The sequence below is a fragment of the Mustela erminea genome, chromosome 6 (genome assembly GCF_009829155.1).
Source record: "Mustela erminea isolate mMusErm1 chromosome 6, mMusErm1.Pri, whole genome shotgun sequence".
Lineage (NCBI taxonomy): Eukaryota > Metazoa > Chordata > Mammalia > Carnivora > Mustelidae > Mustela > Mustela erminea.
In genome coordinates, this window is record NC_045619.1 from 85,988,990 (window position 1) to 86,008,747 (window position 19,758).

Genomic DNA, 19,758 nt, shown 5'->3' on the forward strand with positions numbered 1-19,758 from the left:
AGAGAAACGTTGCTCTGTTGTGGGCATGTGATCAGGCTTCATGTGCAGTTGTGATCAGTTCTCCATAAAGTTCCTGTTTTTATCAGGGGCTGACTCTAAGACAAAAGCAGCATTTTCTACAAGCTTGATGTCAGTATTGTGGCGGTGTCCCCAGAGTTGCATATTTTTAACTGAGTTCCTTGCCAAAGGCCCTCTTTGCCAGCATTTTTCAAGTGGATTAAATATTGTTGATTGGAAGAGAAGAATGTGACAAGTTCTCAGGAGAGTTCAGACTTTTTGTTTACTTATGGGGCATTCTCTTCCCCATTCCCCCACCCCCTTATCCTTTACAATGAAAAGCCAGAAGTAGATATGAGTGTTATAAATTCTGTTGGGCATACAAGGAAATAATTATTTTTAATAACCCTGTTAGGTTTTCCCAATGTATAGGGAAGTGTTGTTTTCATTTGCACTTAATTACCAGCATATTATTTTTCAATTAATCAGTTGAGAAGTTATTTTTTGGCCCATCCCCAGAATCCGAGGTGGTGGATGAGTTGGTTTCTGTGACATATTTAAGATATTACCATTGGTCCTGCCTCTCAAGATAGTATCATTCTTCTCCTATACTAAAGCATTGTCCTTAAATCTGTAATGACTTCCATTCAAATCTGCCTTTTAAAACAGTTACTCTGTGGTAACAAATGAGCTCTGTTTGATTAGCCAGCAAGAGAGAGGTTTGGCTGGATGTTTGTGTCAGAATGAGATTAAAAATAGGAGTTGATTGCTTTTACACAGAGGGAAATCCTGGAAGCTCCTTATTCTTGGTATATCGGCTTCCAGCTGATTATTGTTTACTTCTCTGAGTGTTTCTAGAAATGATTCTGAGGAACTGTTTCTAGGACTCACACTGATTAGCTCACCTTTCTCTCCCTTAGAAGGGTGTGAAACTCCTACAAACTGTGGATGTTAGGACTTCAGCATCATTGAGGACAAATGCATGATTTGCTTTCCCATGAAGGATTGCTTTGGTTCACATATACTTATTTTGAATTAGTTTCTTGTAGATATATGCCATGTTGTCCTGTATTTTATCTCTTTTAGCAACGGACAACTGGAAGAAATACAGTTGAAAAATCTGGGGCCTGCAGTGTCAGCATCTTGGCCATCTGTCTTTTTCTCTTGCTTAAAATAAAGTACAGAGGATGTTTGACTGAAGAAGTAGATAGACGTTTTTAGGAATTCAAGTGAAGTTAAGATAGCCCTCTAACCCCCAGATCTCTGGCGTGGTGTTACTGGTAATGTCTGTAGTATATTTTGAATGAGTCTTTGCTTGTTTGTTTATTGTACATTTTCTCTATAGCTGCTGCTCTGTTGAGGAAAATACTTTTTTCCTTTCAAAAAAAAAATGTACTTTTAACTATGTGTTTATCATGGGTCTTTGGTGTACTCATTCCTTTATTTTATTCTTTTTTTTTTTTTCATGCAGGCCATAGTTGGTCTTAATTACAGTGATAGTCTGAGCTGTGTGCTGTTAAAGAAATTTCGTTGTGCTTGTCTGTATTTTTGGCTGCAGGCTTTGGTCATAGCTCAGCCACTTCTGTACAGAAATGCAGGTTTGTGCCCCTGTGGGCTGTTTGCCGCAGAGCGTGTTGCAGAGCCCAGGGCTGTGTCTAGTGCTTCACGCAGGTCACCATGGACTTGGCCGGGAAGCTCCTGCTTCTGCACCAAAAAGAATAGGCTGCAGCTATCCAGAGAATCACTTAAAGTTGAAGTTGCACATAATCCTGAGCTCTTCTTTCGATGAATTGAATAGGTGGAGGTTTCTACAAGTATTTTGATGGTGGATATGTTTTTCATGATCCACATATTTTATTGTATTATTATTATATCTGTTATGTGTTTGACAGTAAAGTCTTTTGTCAAAAACTCTGTTTTTACTCAAGTGTATGCATATTAAATAACACTAATGAGCCTTATTTGTTTAAATCTGTCATATAATACATTATATTTGTATAATCTTATATGTTATGTGGGCTTCATTACAACTTTGTGATTAGGTAGAATAGATAGATATTATAACCATCTCTCACCTTTTCTTTTTCTTCTTTGTTTTGTTTTGTTTTGTTTTAACAGAAGGGAAAACTTAGAAAGGTTAAGAGGGTAAGTGTTTTATCTAAAGTCGCTCATCTAGGAAGTGCCATTATCCTAAGCTGCCATGTAATTATGGCATCTGTTACCATCAAATGATTTAAATATCTTTCTTGTTATGGCACAAGGTATTCTAATTTTTACTCTAAGGAAATGCTGTGTAACAGTTGTTTGCCACAATTCTAGATAGTCCCTTGATTCTCTTTCTGAAATCTCTTTCAAGTCTATCATTCACTTATATGATTCAACAGATAGTTATTTTATGCCTCCTGTGTGCTGGGAATGCAGGGCAGTGTGTCAGCTTTCAAGGAGACCTGAGTCTGGAATGGAAGTCACTTAGATACCAACCAGATAGTACAGGAGACCGTGGTAGAGTTTTGTCCAAGGCTGCCTTCTAAGAAAAGAGGAAGGTATCTGATTTGTTGTTGTTGTGGAAAAGAAACAGCAGAGAACTATAAATAGAAGATTGGACAGGGTGGCCAGTAGAGATGGCTGACATTGAGCATGTGCAGTTCAGTCCTAAGCATGAAGGAAAGGACATAAATCCCATACTTCTGTGGCTTGTTGGAAGAGCTCGTGTCTTTCAGTGTCTAAAGATGACAACTGGGAAGGTATTTAAGACAAAATAACACAGGAAGGGATCCTCCCTTTTCTTGTTTGAACACTTCTCTGTGCACAAACACAACAAACACAGTCACATCCTCCCTTTCTCCTCTTTCATCACTCATCCTGGCAGCCCTGCAAGGCCGGTAGGGCCCACCTTGAAGGCAGAGGGATAAGAGGGCTCCTTGCTAGGAGTTGACGGGAAACCTCTTGAGGAGTGGGGAAGCAGTGGGGGAGTTGTTGAGGGAGTGGAATAGGTGCTGGCTAGAGATCATATTTCACGGTCTCCCTAGTGGGCAAGTAAAAGTAAGGAGCCAGGAAACTGACAAGTCCCTCCTATTGTTTCTACAATGGAAAAGTTGTCCACTTTCCCCCAAATACAACACATAGTTGTGAATTCATGGGATACACATTTATCAGAAAAGCATGACTCAGTAGTTGTTATACCTGATGTTAAGAGGAGGAAGGAAAGCAGGGGTTATCGATTTTTACATAACCCAAACTGGGTGTTAATCTATGCCCTCTCCCTAAAACTTGAATATGTATATTTTTGCATTTGTGTTTTGCATATATATTTTGCATATATCCTCTCTTACATTGGAACTCATCTTTAGGAATTATAGTCAGAGTCTGTTCACATTCCTTTGAAAATCTTCATGGTGGCAAATTTTGAGTGTTAAATTTTATAGGTTACTTGGAGTCAAGTGAGAAAATCTGGTGATGTTCTTTTGGAGTCCAGACTAGGTGTCATTGAAAAAATTAGAGTAATTCTAAACTGATTTGCATTGTGACTGTCAAAAAAGTAGAATGATGTAAACTTGTTTTTGAGGGTAGTTCAGAAGACAAGTGACCAATTTATTGATAGAATGATTCAGTCTTACTATAAAGGATAGCGCTTGTGTGGACACCCTTGTTCTGATGTTTATTTTGAAAAATCATCATTTGACAGCCCCATATCATTGAACTGGATTTTTGAATGAAGGAAATCATTAAGGGGCACCTGCATGGCTCAGTGGGTTAAGTGTCCGACTCTTGGTTTCTGCTCTGGTCATGATGTTGCCGTCATGGGCTTGAGCCCTGCGTTGGACTTTTTGCTTGGTGCAGAGTCTGCTTCAGGTTTTCTCTCCCTCTCCCTTCCTACTCACTCTCCCTTTCTCTCAAATAAATAATTAAATAAATAAATAAAATCTTAAAAAAAAAGAAAAAAAAAAAAGAAATCATTAACCCTTCACTCTTAGCCTGGCCCCTGGTGGCTGCTTTCTTTCCTAGCCTGTGTGAGGATTAGCACCTCAGGGTGAAAAGTTCAGATGATTGGCTAAAAAAGGCCCTCACACTATATTTGTATCAGAATTACTACAGTTCTCCCCCCCTCTCAGGAATGCTCTTTGAAAGCACTCCTTCCTGCTTACTGTCCCACTGCTCTTTAAGAGTTCAGCTGAAGGGGCGCCTGGGTGGCTCAGTGGTTAAAGCCTCTGCCTTCAGCTCAGGTCATGATCCCGGGGTCCTGGGATCGAGCCCCGCATCGGGCTCTCTGCTCAGCGGGGAGCCTGCCTCCTCCTCTCTCTCTCTCTCTCTCTCTCTGCCTGCCTCTCTGTCTACTTGTGATCTGTCTGTCAAATAAATAAAAACCTTTAAAAAAAAAAAAAAAGAGTTCAGCTGAAGTGCTAGCTTTTTTTTTATAACCGAACCCTGACCATTTTCAGCTCCCTAGCTTCAAACCTTACAGCATTTACAGTGTATATGTCATTTTTGCCAACCGATACATTCTTTAATTATTTAAATTGTTTTTCATTTTACATGAGTGTAAGCTCCTACAGAGGTCATTCCTATCTTAAACAGTTTGGAAGTAATTTTTTAAAAAAAATTTTATTTATTTATTTGACAGAGAAATCACAAGTAGGCAGAGAGGCAGGCAGAGGGAGAGGGGGAAGCAGGCTCCCTGCTGAGCAGAGAGCTGATGCAGGGCTCAATCCCAGGATCCTGAGACCATGACCTGAGCTGAAGGCAGAGGCTTAACCCACTGAGCCACCTAGGTGCCCCTGTATTATATCTTAAACTTTTTTTTTTTTTTTTAAGATTTATTATTTGACAGAGAGAGAGAGAGATCACAAGTAGGCAGAGAGGCAGGCAGAGAAAGAGGAGGAAAAGTAGGCTCCCGGCTGAGAGAGAGCAGAGAGCCCTATCTGGGGCTCAGTCCCTGCGGGGGTTGATCCCAGGATCCTGGGATCATGACTTGAGCTGAAGGCAGAGGCTTAACCCACTGAGCCACCTAGGTGCCCCTATCTTAAACTTTTAAAGTAGCTCCCCAACTCTTTCTTATATTGTGTTAGGAGTGCAGTGAGTTTTTGATCACTTCAATGTGATGTAAAGTGAAACCATAAAGTCACTGTCTTGGGATTTGATTTTGGTATGAACCAGAGTTGTAGAATCATTTGAGTATAGGCTTTGGCATCTGGTGGGCCTGGGTAACCATTCCTGGACTGTCACTTAGTAGCTGTGTGACCCTGGACAGACTGGCTACCCTCCCTCATTTTAGTTTCTTCAATTCTTACAGGAATGACAATCTCATTGGAGCTGTAGGGTTGAAAAGGAGCTGACTGTACTGTGTGGCATGCAGTGATTGCTTGGTGTGTGTAATCTTTATTGTTTCTGATAGTGAAGGGCTGCTTAGTGACTTGGCTGTTTTTAGTATCTTGTGTTACTTGGCAGAATATGGTTATATATGAAGTGATGAATGAAATCAATTTGTGCACATATTTTTTTAAAAGACCTTACTCCACCATCAGTTGCTCCTGTCGGCACCCTCTACCCTTAGTGTAACATATGTTAGGTCACTGCAGGCAGTTGACTAGAGCAGAAAAGAGTAGCTGGTTTGTTTCATACAGACATCTGGTGTGTGTACATTTCCGAGCTGGTAAGTTCTGGCAAATGGCTGTGAAATTTAAGCGTGGTTTCTGAGACTCTACCAGTTAGGCATCTACCAGTTATGGAAAGGCACATGTGGGTGCTTAGAATCTTCAAATAGCTTTTGTCTCTTCCTTTTCTTAGTCCTCCATTTGTCTCTAGTGAACACATCCTTTCAGTTCCTCCTTCAAAAGTTTTTTTGCATCCACTTTTCTTTTGAGTTCTGTTTACTACCAGCCTTGTCTGGTTCTCTATCTTTAGACCCAAGGGTCTGATTTTTGTCTCCCTTGAGCTCTACTAGATTGATCTTTCGTCTTTTAAAGATTATGCTGCTTTCTAAAGCCTTTGCTAAATCCAGGACTCTTATCACTCATTGTCTTTAAATTCTGAGTTTCCCAAAAGCTGTGGTGGTCTCCTCTTGTATCACTAGAGTCTAAGTTAGTGCTATTGTACACCTCAAATAGTCCCATCTGTTTTGGTGATTGATAATACTCTAGGGATTTAAGTGAGAGTTTTTCCTATCTTTGTGTTTTTAGTGAGTTGGTTGCATGCTTTCCCTGTGGATGCTCATCGATAAACAAGATCCCTTCTGAAAGGCAATTTCTTTGGATTCATGACTTGGCTTCAGTGTACCTGAAAACTCTGAAATCATGTGCAGAATTTGGAGTGTGAGTGCTTACGTGTCTTTTTAGGGAGCAGAATCTATACCTTTCATCAGTTTCTTAAAGAGGACTATGAAACAAAGCTCAGAACCATTCTTACTAGCTTGTAAGAAAGCCAAACTCCCTCCACTTCCCTCCTCAGCACTCTAAGCCTTATCTGTATCAGTTCCCACCCTTATCCACTTTCCTCCTTTTCTAAGAGGAAGAAGTATCCCCTTTCCTGTTCTAAGGTATATCCCTCTCACTGTTCTCACTCCCATCCTTTTTCCTCTGTGATCTTGGCGTCTTACTTCATTGATTGATCTATTCATTCATGTCTTCATTCATGGTCTTTTTGCCTTTGTCTCGTTCTCTCATCTTCAGCCTCTCACTTAACGCTTGGCTCTCAGTTCCTTCCCTTCAGCCTATAAATATGCTGAATTTTCTCCCATCCAAAAAAAGCAGCTTCCGGCAGTCTTGTGTTGGAGTCTGCGTGCTCTTGTGTGCTTGCATTCTCGTCCTCTCACAGATCCTAGAAGGTGTAGCTTACACTTCCTTTCCTGTCTTTCCTTGGCTCATTCCTCTTGGTCCATTGCTTTTGCTTATCAAATCTCCGAAACAGCCATCTCCAAGGCCATCAGTGACTTTTTTTTTTTAAGATTTTATTTATTTATTTGAGAGAGAGACCGTGAAAGAGAGCATGAGAGAGGAGAAGGTCAGAGGGAAAAGCAGACTGCCCATGGAGCAGGGAGCCTGATGTGGGACTCGATCCCAGGACTCTGGGATCATGACCTGATCCTAAGGCAGTCACTTAACCAACTGGGCCACCCAGGCGCCCCCATCAGTGACTTCTAATTTCAGACTGAAAAGCACCCACTGGCTGTAGTGTCTTTTATGCAGCGTTGGATATGGTGAATAGTTAGCTTTATAAAACCCTTTCCTTCCTTAGCTTTTAACGGCCGCATTTCCTTCTGGCGCCTATTCCTTCTTATGCTCTCTCTCTGAGCGTCTTCCTTCTGATACAGGTGTTCCTGCTATCTGTCATGAGCCTTCATCTCCCTTCACATAAGCTTGCTGAGTAATCTCATCCATGCCCAGGACATGAGCTGTCTTGGAGGTGAGGTGGCTTCCTGGTCCCTATCTGTAGGCCTGACTCAGAGCTGTCTGCTCCACACATCCCATTGGTTCCCGGACAATGGTAACTTAGCAAGTCCAACACTGTATTCCTTATTTCAGCCTGCTCCACAGCCTCCTTCCAGATGTCCACTTTCTTGGGTCAAATGCTTGGGAGTCATCCATCTCATGGGTTACTAAGTCCAGTTGATTCTTCTTCCTCCCTTCCACTTATGCCATTTTGGTTTTAGTTCAGGCTCGTTTTTTTGTTTTTTTTTTTTGTTTGTTTAAGATTCCATTTATTTGTTTGGAGAGAGAGAGGTGAGCACAAGCTGGGGGAAGGAGGGGCAGAGGGAGAGGGAAAAACAGACTCCCTGCTGAGTGTGGAGCTGGATGGTGGGGCTTTATCTCAGGCCCCAGGATCATGACCTGAACCGAAGGCAGACACTTAACCGACTGAGCCACCCAGGCGCCCCTGGTCTTTGTTCATTCAGCCCTTATCAACCTCTCACTGAGATTATTGTAGTCGTCTCCTCTAACTCATCCACCTGCCTCCAGTGCCTTCCCAGACCCTTTTCCCTCCAGTCCATTCTTCTCTATTCTGTGATGGAATGATCATTCTGAAATAGAGATCTAAAAGTGACCTCTCCCCAGTTTAAAAATTATTCATTGGCTTGCCCCATCCACAGGATAAAATTCAGGCATCCTTTACGTAGCAAGACCTGCTTGCCTTTGTAGCCTCATTTCCCGTGCCGTCTATGGTTTTCTCCCCTCTCTAGCCATGCCTAGCTGCATGCGCCACTGTGCTTTTTCACTTCCATGCCTTTGTACATGTTGCCTTCCTCTGAGAGATGCCCACTCTGGCAGGCACATTCTTCCCCCTTTTCTTTTTTCTTTCTTTCTTTTTTTTTTTTTTTTTAAAGATTTTATTTATTTATTTGACAGATAGAGATCACAAGCAGTCAGAAAGGCAGGTAAAGAGAGAGGAGGGGAAGAAGCAGGCTCCCCGCTGAGCAGAGAGCCCGACACGGGGCTCGATCCCAGGACCCCGAGATCATGACCCGAGCCGAAGGCAGAGGCTTCAACCCACTGAGCCACCCAGGCACCCCTCTTCCCCCTTTTCTTCCTGGTTTACTTCTGTTCCATTCAAATTCCTGTAAGAAGCCAGCCTTTCCTAAGCTCTGTTTAGAGGTTAAGATCTCTGTATAAGGAGCTACCAGTTATTGAGTACTTGCTGTATAGCAAGCCCTGTGCTTGGCTCTTCATATACCCTAGCTGGCGGGGAAGTAAATGCTGAATAAAAAGCTCCTATTATCATGATGAGAGAACTGGGCTAACAGAAAGCCCCTGAAATGGAGGGTGCCTGGGTGGCTCAGTGGGTTAAGCCTCTGCCTTCAGCTCAGGTCATGATCTCAGGGTCCTGGGATCGAGTCCCACATCAGGCTCTGCTCAGCAGGGAGTCTGCTTCCCCTTCTCTCTCTGCCTGCCTCTCTGCCTACTTGTGATCTTTCTCTGTGTGTCAAATAAATAAAATCTTAAAAAAAAAAAACAAAACACAAAAAACACCTGCAATGGAGAAGAATGTTGTGTGTGCCCGATCTGGCCCTATACCCTGATCTTTCCCTTTCTCCTTGCGCATGACAGTTACATTCTGAAATGAATGGCAAAGGGATCAGAACAGTGGACTTAACAGTCATTTAGAGCTTGATTAAGTCCTGTGTTTGTTGCTTGCTGTGGGACCTCAGGCAGGTCTTTGAAATGTGTTTCTAATCTTATAACTCCTGGAGATAGGTGTGTGATTTCCATTTTGTAGAGACTTGTTAAAGAACGTACAGTCTGAGACTATAGTGTGCTGGGTGGGAACCCAAGTCTGCTTGGCTCCAGACCCCATGGGTTTCCACACTGCCATCTGCCTCTGTCTCCCTGAATCATGTTTCAAGTTGTTTCTGTAAAATTCTTTCCCATCCTACCTACTGGGCCTCACTTTTCTTAGAATACAGCTTCTGTCTTTGGAGTTTTAGAGGTGGGGCTAGAGGGGAAAGGATGGGAATGTTCTGTCCTATTCTCAGAGAATAGATGTGAAATTAATTTTTCTTCCTTGAATTGAGATGAGCATGATCAGAAGCTGTAAAGGGGAAACCCAGGAGGAAAATATTTTGGATGCTTCACAGGGCAGTCCTAAATGAGAATCTGAAGGTCTGGTGTCTTGGAAAGATCCTTGGTTTGCACTGGACTTGAGCTTCTGGACTGTGGAGAGGATTGTTGTTACATTCTGATTCAGAAAGAGTTTTTAGTGCTTTTTTTTCCCCCTTTAGGATATTTAATGTTTAAGTTTAAAGTTAATTTATAAGTTAATGTAAATATTTCTTTTTTTTTTTTTAAAGATTATATTTGTTTATTTGATAGCGAGAGACACAGTGAGAGAGGGAACATAAGCAGGGGGAGCGGGAGAGGGAGAAGTAGGCTTCCTGCTGAGCAGGGATCCTGATGTGGGGCTACATCCCAGGACCCTGGGATCATGACCTGAGCTGAAGACAGACGCTTAATGACTGAGCCATACAGGCGCCCCAGTGTAGATATTTCTGTAAATGACATGTACTTTAATTGATTTTTTTCTTGGTGTTATTTCTTGTTTTTTGAAGGAACAGTGCTCTAATATCTCTCTATTTTTAGAGGACTGTTGCTTTTATGGATAATTTAAAGCACCTATAGGATTTGTTTCTTTCTTTCTAAGAACTTTGGATTATGTTGTTTCAGGTTACTCTTAACCTGGAACTTGTGGGTTTTGTTTTATTTTAATTCTACCAAACATTTATTTTTTAATTAAAAAAGTTATTTTTGTTAACATATAATGTATTATTTTTTTCAAAAGTACGGGTCTTGATTCATCAGTCTGAAACTTGTGGTTTTTAACTCAGGTCAGGCATGCGTATGTTATGGTGTTGATCAGTCTTGTCACACTCTACGTTTTAAAAATGAACCCAGCAGGAATTATTAGGTAGAAGCTTCTGATAGTTTTCTGTTCCGTAAATCTGTGACTGAAGCAAACAGGCTGTCTTCAGTTTTTCTTTATTGAGGTGTAATTGACATACAGCATTATATTAGTTTCAGGTGTGCAACGTAAGGCTTTGATATTTGTATATATTGTAAAATGATTACCATAACAAGTCTATTAATTTTTGTCGCCATATGTAGTTACAAAAAAAATTTTTTTTTCCATAAAAATTTAAAGTGTCTCCTTTCTTACATTATCAGATTTCCTTTCTGGTTTGGAGAAACTTTCATTCTTAAATTGAATGTGTAGAAAAAGCATCTGTCTGAATTTTCCTCCCATAGTTCTCGTTTTTCTTCAAGGACCAAGGGAAGTACTGGAAGATGAACTTCCTGTTAAAAACACCAACTTCCTCATTTGCTGGTTCTCTAAGCTCTGATCTCTCATGTTACCCCTGTGTTTTATTTTTCAAATGATCTTGAACCTAGGAAGCTATCACTTACATACCTGTTTTCACCTCCCTCTGTAAGCTGCTTCCTTCGACAGCGTCCTTACATGTGTACATACAGCATCCTTCGACATGTGTATTTTCAATACCTGTTCAACCAGCGATGAATCTGGACTCTGTCATCAGCCTCCCTGTCTGTTCTTATTTTCTTTCTAGTCTCTGACTGACTCTTCTATTATAGTCAGATTGGTTTCCTCACTCTTTTTCCTGACAGTCCCTTTCCTATCTCTCTGCCTTTATAGTGACTGTTTTCTTTGTCAGGACTGCCTTTTCTCCTATTAAAATGTTGCCAAATTCCAGGGCTCGGCTGATGTTCCCTTGATCATGAAACCAGCTGACTGCTTTCGTTCATATTAATCCCTTCTATTTTTAGGCCATTGTATTCAGTAACAGAGTTTAACACTAAACTGACCACTATTATTTGTTTCAATTATTTTTGCCTCCTGTGTTGGACTTTACATTTTGTGAGTGTAGTGGCATGGCCTTCTACCTTTTGGAACTCGTAAAGTGCTCAATATATCAGTATATCAGTAAAGGTGTATTGAACACATTTATTTACAAGATCTATTGAGAGAATAAGGGATGCGTAGAAGGCAGATTCCCTGCTTTCAAGGAGCTTTCAATCTAGTAACTTCTCAACAAATAGCTGTTGGGGTTTTAAAAATACTGATTTAAGTAATTGTCTTTTAAGTACATAGAAGCATTTTGTTTTCTGCTTGAGTGATAAGGTAGCATTTAAAAATCCTATTTGAAATGATTCTAGAAAGATGGCTGTTTTCACACATCTATACTGCCCTCTTTTAAAAAAATTAATTAATTGGGACGCCTGGGTGGCTCAGTTGGTTGGACGACTGCCTTCGGCTCAGGCTCAGGTCACGATCCCGGAGTTCCAGGATTAAGTCCCGCATAGGGCTCCCAACTCCACAGGGAGTCTGCTTCTCCATCTGACCTTCTCCTCGCTCATGCTCTCTCTCACTGTCTCTCTCTCAAATAAATAAATAAAATCTTTAAAAAAAAAAATTAATTAATTAATTAAAAAGATTTTACGTATTTATTTGACAGAGAGAGATAACAAGGAGGCAGAGAGGCAGGCAGAGAGAGAGGAGGAAGCAGGCTCCCCCTCTGAGCAGAGAGCCCCATGCAGGGCTCATTCCCAGGACCCTGAGATCGTGACCTGAGCTGAAGGCAGAGGCTTAACCCACTGAGCCACCAAGGCGCCCCTGCCCTCTTTTTTAAAACATAGTTTAAGTAATATAACAATTTCAAAGCTTAAAACAAGAACACCAAGAGTTAGAGTGGGAACTTATGAAGGTAAGGGACTTGGAAGTTAGATCTAGGAAACCTAAAATGCACATGGTAAGATTTTAAAAAGATGGGGGGGCCTGGGTGGCTCAGTTGGTTGGGCGTCCAGCTCTTGGCTTTGGCTCAGGACTTGATCTTAGGGTCGAGAGATCGAGCGCCATAATGAGTTGCACACTCAGTGGGGAGTCTGCATTTGTCCTCTCTCCTCCCTCTACCTTCCCCACCATGTGCATGTGCTCTCTGTCTCTCAAATCTTTTTTTAAAAAAATAAAATTTTAGAAGGAGAAATGAGTAATAGAAGAAAAATGCCCTGAGCTGAAAAAAGATTGCAAATGGAAAAGCAATGAAGCTTTGAATGAGTTCACTGTATTCTAGGCAAGATGGGTGAGAAAAGGCATAAACCTAGGCATATTCTGATAAAATTCCTGAATTCAGTGATAAAGAAAAAAAAGTCCTACAAGCTCCTAGACAGGATAAAGTATAAAAAGCAACAACCAAATAGGCTGTTCTCATTTGCAATACTGTAACTTAACGATGGTGTAAGAAACATCTACTGATTGGAGAAGAGGTCTCTGCTCTAGAGAACTCTGTATGCAGTCTAGATATCATTCACTCTTTAGGGAAAAGAAAGCTCTGTGTGAGTGTGTGAAGGTTCAGAGATTGTATCAGCCACAGACTCCAATCTAAGCAGTATACGCTAATCAAACAAATAATGCAAAACAGAGACCCCAGGATAGGAGGAAGAAAGGAAAAGGTGATGGACAGTGGACTTTGAAATGTATGTATATATGTGGTGTGTGTGTGTGTGTGTATAAAATATATGTAATTGCATATATAACAAGTGACAAGGAATGTGTAATAAAAATGCTAAGTAAGAATCTTTGAAATAGGGGTGCCTGGGTGGCTCAGTGGGTTAAGCCTCTGCCTTCGGCTCGGGTCATAATCTCAGGGTTCTGGGATCGAGCCCCACATCGGACTCTCTGCTCAGTGGGGAGCCTGCTACCCCCTCTCTCTCTGCCTGCCTCTCTGCCTACTTGTGATCTCTGTCTGTGTCAAATAAATAAATAAAATCTTAAAAAAAAAAAAAAAGAATCTTTGAAATAGAGCAGAAAGCCTGGTTGTCTCAATAAACTAGTCTAAGAGTTCAGCAAAACTCATACTCACTCAGGGTAGTATGAGAATGGGTGGCAAGTAATAGTATTTTTTTGTATCATTGGGATGTTGGTAGAGGGAAGTATGGGAGTGAACTGTCTTGGTGAGGAGAAAAAGACTTCATAATAGTGTTAAAAATTACAAAATACCTGGGGTGCCTGGGTGGCTCAGAGGGTTAAAGCCTCTGCCTTCGGCTCAGGTCATGATCCCAGGGTCCTGGGATTGAGCCCCACATCGGGCTCTCTGCTCAGCAGGGAGCCTGCTTCCTCCTCTCTCTCTGCCTGCCTCTCTGCCTGCTTGTGATCTCTGCCTGTCAAATAAATAAATAAAATCTTAAAAAAAAAATTACAAAATACTTAAGGATAAATATCAAAAGGAAGGCACAGGATCCGTATGAAGAAAATTATAAAATCTTAAGGATGTAAAAGCAAGATCTGAAAAATGGAAATATATAATGTATTCCCAGATGGGAGGTCTAAATATATATAAACATAATGGAAATCAATTACAGCTCCATTGGAGAATTTTTTGGGTGGTGGGGAGTTAGATAAAATAATCTCAATGTGCATGTGGTAAAATAAATGTTTTGGAATAGCCAAGAAAATTTAGAAACAGAATCGTGATATGGTCCTTGCTTTACCATGTGTTAAAACAGAGTCTAAAGTTACTATGCTCATGAAGCGCCTGGGTGGCTCAGTGGGTTAAGCCTCTGCCTTCAGCTCGGGTCATGATCTCAGGGTCCTGGGATCGAGCCCCGCATCAGGCCCTTTGCTGGGCGGGGAGCCTTTCCCCTCTCTCTCTGCTTGTTGCCTACTTGTGATCTCTTTCTCTCTGTCAAATAAATAAAATCTTAAAAAAAAAATAAAATTACTATGCTCAAAGCAGTATGGTAAAGTGTTTGAATAAAGATGAATGAACAATATAAAGTGCCCAAGTCCTTTTTTATGTGGGAAAAATAATTATGAAAACATGAAAGTTTCATGAGCTATTAGATCACCTGCCTTCTCAAATTCTCAAATTAGAAAATAGCTTACAAAAGTTGGCTAGGACTCTGTAGGATATCAGCAATGCCGAACTTCTTGATGTTCTGCTTATGCTGCCAAGGGAGCACACTGGAACCAGAAAGAAAAGGCCATTCCTCTTGCAGTGTCTTTCTGGTGCTCCCTGCAGACCAAGCTTAACATTGAGGTATCAGGCAAAGGGTCCCTCTCAGTTTTCATAGAGCAGGCAATGAAAGGTAGATTTGGAGCTGAGAAGTAGTCCACCCATAGTTTTTTTGGTACCACCTTGAGATGGATCCTTAAGCTCCTCCTCTCCACTGTTGATCATTGCTAATCCTTGCCTGACATGCTCATCTCCAGCTTTGCTAGGGTCCCTTCCTTGTGTCCCTGCTTTCTTCTCTCTCACTAATTTCCATGTAGAAGCTACAGTGAACTTTTTAAACCACAAATTTGATCAGGTTGCTTCCCTGCCCTAAGACTCTTCAGTGGCTTCTCTATATCTTAAAATTCAAACTCCATTTCATGCTCTCCAATGCCTGCCCAGTCTCGACCCTCGTTTGTTCCTCGCATCCACTGTGTTTCAGCCATACTGGCTGACTTCGTCCTTGGCGCCCTCTCTCCTTCCTTGTCTCCTTCTCTCCGTACTTTTTTCACTCTTCCCTCCCTCCTTCTGTTCCCTTTCCCTTTTATTTATTTAGTGGCTATTTATTGTGGTCTACCATGTGCCACACAGGTAGAGGCAATATAGCAGTGGTTATAATAACAAAAATCCCTGCCTTTAAGGAGCTCACATTCTGTAGGAATAGACAGAAATTAGTAAGTAATATATATTGCTTGGCAGATGGTAAAAATTTCAAAAGAGAGCTGTTGTGAAGAGGGATAGAGAATACTAAAGTTGGATCAGTGGTTACAATTTAAAATAGGGTAGTCGGGGACGACCTTGTCCTTAGATGGCATTTGTACAAAAACCTAAGGCCATTGAGGCTTTTTGCCTCCCCCTTGAACTCACTGCACTTGTCCCCACCTCCTTGTTTCTTGTTTTGCTTCTGCCTAGAGTGCTCGGCTCTAAGATCTGTGCTGGGCCAACCACTCTGCCCCCTTCCTGTCTCAGCTCAAAAGTTATCTTCTTAAAGATGCCTTCCCTGGTTGAGTTCAAATGTGCAACTCCTCTCATTTTTCTCTATCACTCTCTCTCGTTACTTCCTTTTTCTGTTTTAAAATTTTTTAATTAATGCTTTCCACCATTTGCTATGATCTTGTTTCTATATTTATTTATCTTATCTCCCCTAGTAAAATGTTAGTTCTGTGGGAGCAGAGACCTTGCTCTTCTGTTTCCCTGCTGGATGCCCAGAGCCTAGAATAGAAGACTGTCAGCAGACACTTGTTCAGTGAACAACAGATGGACTTTACAAGGAGAAGATTCCACCAGAATTCCTTAGGTGGTGCAGCTTTACAGGATAAAGAAGTATGGGCTCTGGCCCCAGGACCTCTGGCAGGAAGGAAAAGGAGCCTCTGTGGGAGCTGGTCAGGGGCTCATGATGTTTCCTGGCCTTTGGTTAGTTTCTAAAGTTTGTTTTTCCTTCATTTTCCTCACCTGTTTGTGCCCTCTGATTTTTCCATGTGACTTTTATAGTTGGATGATGTGTGACACTTTCCATTTCATCAGCCTACCTGACTACTTTGCTCATTCAGTTCAGCTGATACTCATTATCGCAGCTAGTTAGAGAGATGATACAGTGCCACACCTGGTAGAGGGCTCGATGAGAGTGGAGCCACAGCACAGAGTGCCTCTGCTCCCTGGATGAGGGAACGGCACCTCTTCTCTTTCGTTGTATTTTGCCTATGCAAAGTCGATTCCCTTTTTCTTTTACCTTAACCAAATGTATCACCCACAGGATCTGATCTGGGGCGTAAGCTAACGGTACATTTTCCTGTAGAACAGATATTGTCAGCAACCTTCATTTTGGTTTAACTGGTTGGGAAAAACTAATTTGTCTGCCTGGTTTTCCAACATCTTTTCTTGGTCACATTATATCTTTTGCAAAATGTTGGAAAACCAGGGTGACAGGGTGGCTCAGTCGGTTAAACGTCTGCCTTCATCTCAGGTCGTGATCTCAGGATCCTGGAATCAAGCCCTGTGTCAGGCTTCCCTGTTCATCCGGGAGTCTGCTGCTCCCTTGGTTCCTCCCCCTGCTCTCTCTCTCAAATAAATAAAAACTGAAAAAAAAATTTTTTTTAAATGTTGGAAAACCAGGGAAGTGACATATTTAGCCGTATGGTAAATATTAGATGTGTTGAAGTGGGTCAGGCTTTTGGTCAGTTTAACCTAGTATACGCCAGCTAGACTTCAAGGACATTCATGGGCCACCCATAGTATGTCTACCCGTGCACACAACACTTTGATCTTAGGTCTTACCAATTTTTTCTCAGGTGTCTATTTGAATATCTGTGCCCAAGATATGTTCAAACACTAAGCTTATTATAATTTTGCACATAGCATGAATACACTAAAATCTCAAATGTTCCATTTCTTTATTGTTCTGTCATGAGCTTCTAGTTTATCTTCATGGTTGGGAAATAGACCTTGTGAAACATCTTAATAATTAAGATATCCTATTCCAGTAATGATTGAAAGAAACATGATGAACATGATTATCAGGTTGAAAACATGACTACAATGATTATTATTAACTAACAGAAGATCGTCATTATCAGAAGAAGTAAATTTTTCAGAATCCTAAATTTGATTTGATCACCTTCTAACTTTTCCTTACAGTTGTTCAAAAAAGTTACTCATTAGAGGTGGAGAATTCTTTCCTACTTTTTTTCCTTGTAGTCAGTTGCAATTATCTCAGTTTCTTTACCTGTAAAATGTTGGTAATAATAGTGTCTACTTTATAGGATTTATGTCAGAACAAAATCAGTTAGTGTATAAAAGTATATGATTACAGCAGTGCCTGGCACCTGGTAAAGCCCTGTAAGTCTTTTATGCCACTGTGCTGCTGTAATTTTATACCATCCAAACAGAAGTTGTGATTAGTGAAGAGTATGTGAATTGGGTATATGAACCCAAATTTGGTTTCCAGCTTTATCTAAAACAGGATGATAGTTAAAGTCATGAGAATAGATGAGTTCACCCAGGAAAGAGGGCTTCGCATGAACAGAGAGAAGTATTTCAGCTAGAACCCTAAGGAATGCTAACATGGGGGGAGGAAATAAAAACCTGCAAAGACAAGTAGGAAGAAGTTGCTGGAAGTTTAGCAAGAAAGCCAGAGAAGGAAAATCAGGAGAGTTTGGGGTCAGAAGGACAAAATATGGAATGATTAAATGTTGCAAATATGAGAATGATGAGAGTTAATATGGATTCATTGGATTTAGCCACCAGGTGGCTTATGAATTTAGTGAGAGTGATTTTAATGCAGTGATGTGGGAATCTGAAGTCACATGATAATGGGCTAATGAATGAATGAGAGGAAATAGAAAAATTTCAAAAACAAGACAAGTTTCAGTAAGGTTACTGTTGTCAGGAGGATGGGACATGACAGTCTTTTGGTAGTCATTTGCAGAGATAAGATATTGTGAACGACATCTTTATTGCCTAATAAATGGCATGAAGAATACATGTATAAATATTGAGGGTACTTACACAAAGGGCATTAGTGTGCCTGTAGTATTCTGGGAAGGAATCCCCCAAGTATTATCGCTGGGGCTCAGAGTTAACAGTTGAGTAGGAGTTTGGTGGGCACACAGACAAGGGAGAAGGATACTCAGTGTTTTGAGAAAGGCATGGATTCGTGAATCATTGATGCATGTGTGAGGAATTAAGATGATTTAGTAACTGCTAGAGCATAAAGTGTAAGCTCAGTAGGTTTGGTGAGCCTGAACAGGTGAGCAGGGATAAGAGCTTGCCAGGGGTGGGCCTTAGAATCTTAAATTTTATTGTGTAGATCCTTGATTCCCAGTGGGGGTTTGTGTGAATGTGCCAAGAGGTACTCAAAACTATAGGATAAACATGTACCTCTTGGAGTATACATCTCATTGGATTTGGGGGAAGTTATTGTTATATTAAAACACGAGTATATTATGATGCAGAATCAAACATTTAAGATAAAATTATAATCTTGTATTATTTTTACATTTTTTTTTTAAAGATTTTATTTATTTATTTGAGAGAGAGACAGTGAGAGAGAACATGAGCGAGGAGAAGGTCAGAGAGAGAAGCGGACTCCCCATGGAACTGGGAGACCGATGCGGGACTCGATCCCGGGACTCCGGGATCATGACCTGAGCCGAAGGCAGTCGTCCAACCAACTGAGCCACCCAGGCGTCCCTATCTTTACATTTTTAAGTACATTTTCCTTTGGTGGCTGGCTTCTTCAGGCTGTGTCTTACGCCTCTTGTAGGCCCTCTATCCCCATCACTTTCTTCAGGTCAAAGAGTTTATAGAACATCCATATAGGTGATACGGAATCACTGAAGAATTGTAAGTGGCGGGGGTGGGGGTGGGGGTGGGGGGTGGGGGGTGGATGACCTTGGGATCTGTTAGAGCTCACCCTAGAAGCAGGTAGTTTCAGGCGTCTGTGTCCTACAATTAAGGGACACTGTTCCCATTGCATACAATGCATAATGGTCCTAAATAGATAAAGAACAGAGCAAGAGGACAAGACAGGACAGGGAGACTTCTGAGGAGGCTACTGAAATGAGCTAGTGGTTACTAATAGGACTAGGGAAGAGGGAATGAAAAGAGGTATTTGAGGAGGCAGAATTGATTAGGGTGGAAGAGGAGGGCATATGATATAAGAACTGAAGTTGACTCTAAGGTTTCTGACTTAGCATCTTGAGAGGAAGATGGCACGATTTCCTAATACAGGGAATAAAGGAAGAAGAACAGTTTTGGCTATGGGAAGAGATGAGTTCAGTATCACTGAATTTGAGAGGTCTTTGGGTCATGCGGGTGGATCCAAAGCAGGCATTTGGCTCTGTGCTTTTAACTCTTTAGAAGGCCCTGCCCCAAAGATAACATATTCAGTATTCTTGAGTGGTCATCACCAATCATGGAAGCCATGGTGGTCCAAAGGGAGCACACTGAATGAGAAGAGATTAAATAAATACAGAGCTCTGAAAGCACTGCCATTTAAGGGGAAAGCTGAAGGAAAGGAACTTGAGAAAAAGTGGTCACAGAGGTGTACATGGCCAAAGAGGGAGACAAGCAGAGTAACAGGGAATTTTAAGAAGTACCTGTTGGTGCTGAGAGTTCAACCAAGAGCGGACTGAGAAATGCCATTGAGATTTGCAAGTCGAGGAGGACCTTTGCTTGAGCTGCTTTAATTGTGTTGGGGGCAGGGGACTGCAGACCTGCTGGGAATAGTGTGGTAAGGAATCCAAGGTGATTCCCTTCCAAGAGGAAGTGGA

The 19,758-nt window shown here is 41.4% G+C and overlaps 1 protein-coding gene across 4 annotated transcripts in view; it reads left to right on the top strand.

Moving 5' to 3' along the window:
- Nucleotides 1-19,758, top strand: part of DIP2B (disco interacting protein 2 homolog B) — a 224,118-nt gene that overhangs the window by 1,119 nt on the left and 203,241 nt on the right. The gene's annotated exons all lie outside the window — the stretch shown is intronic.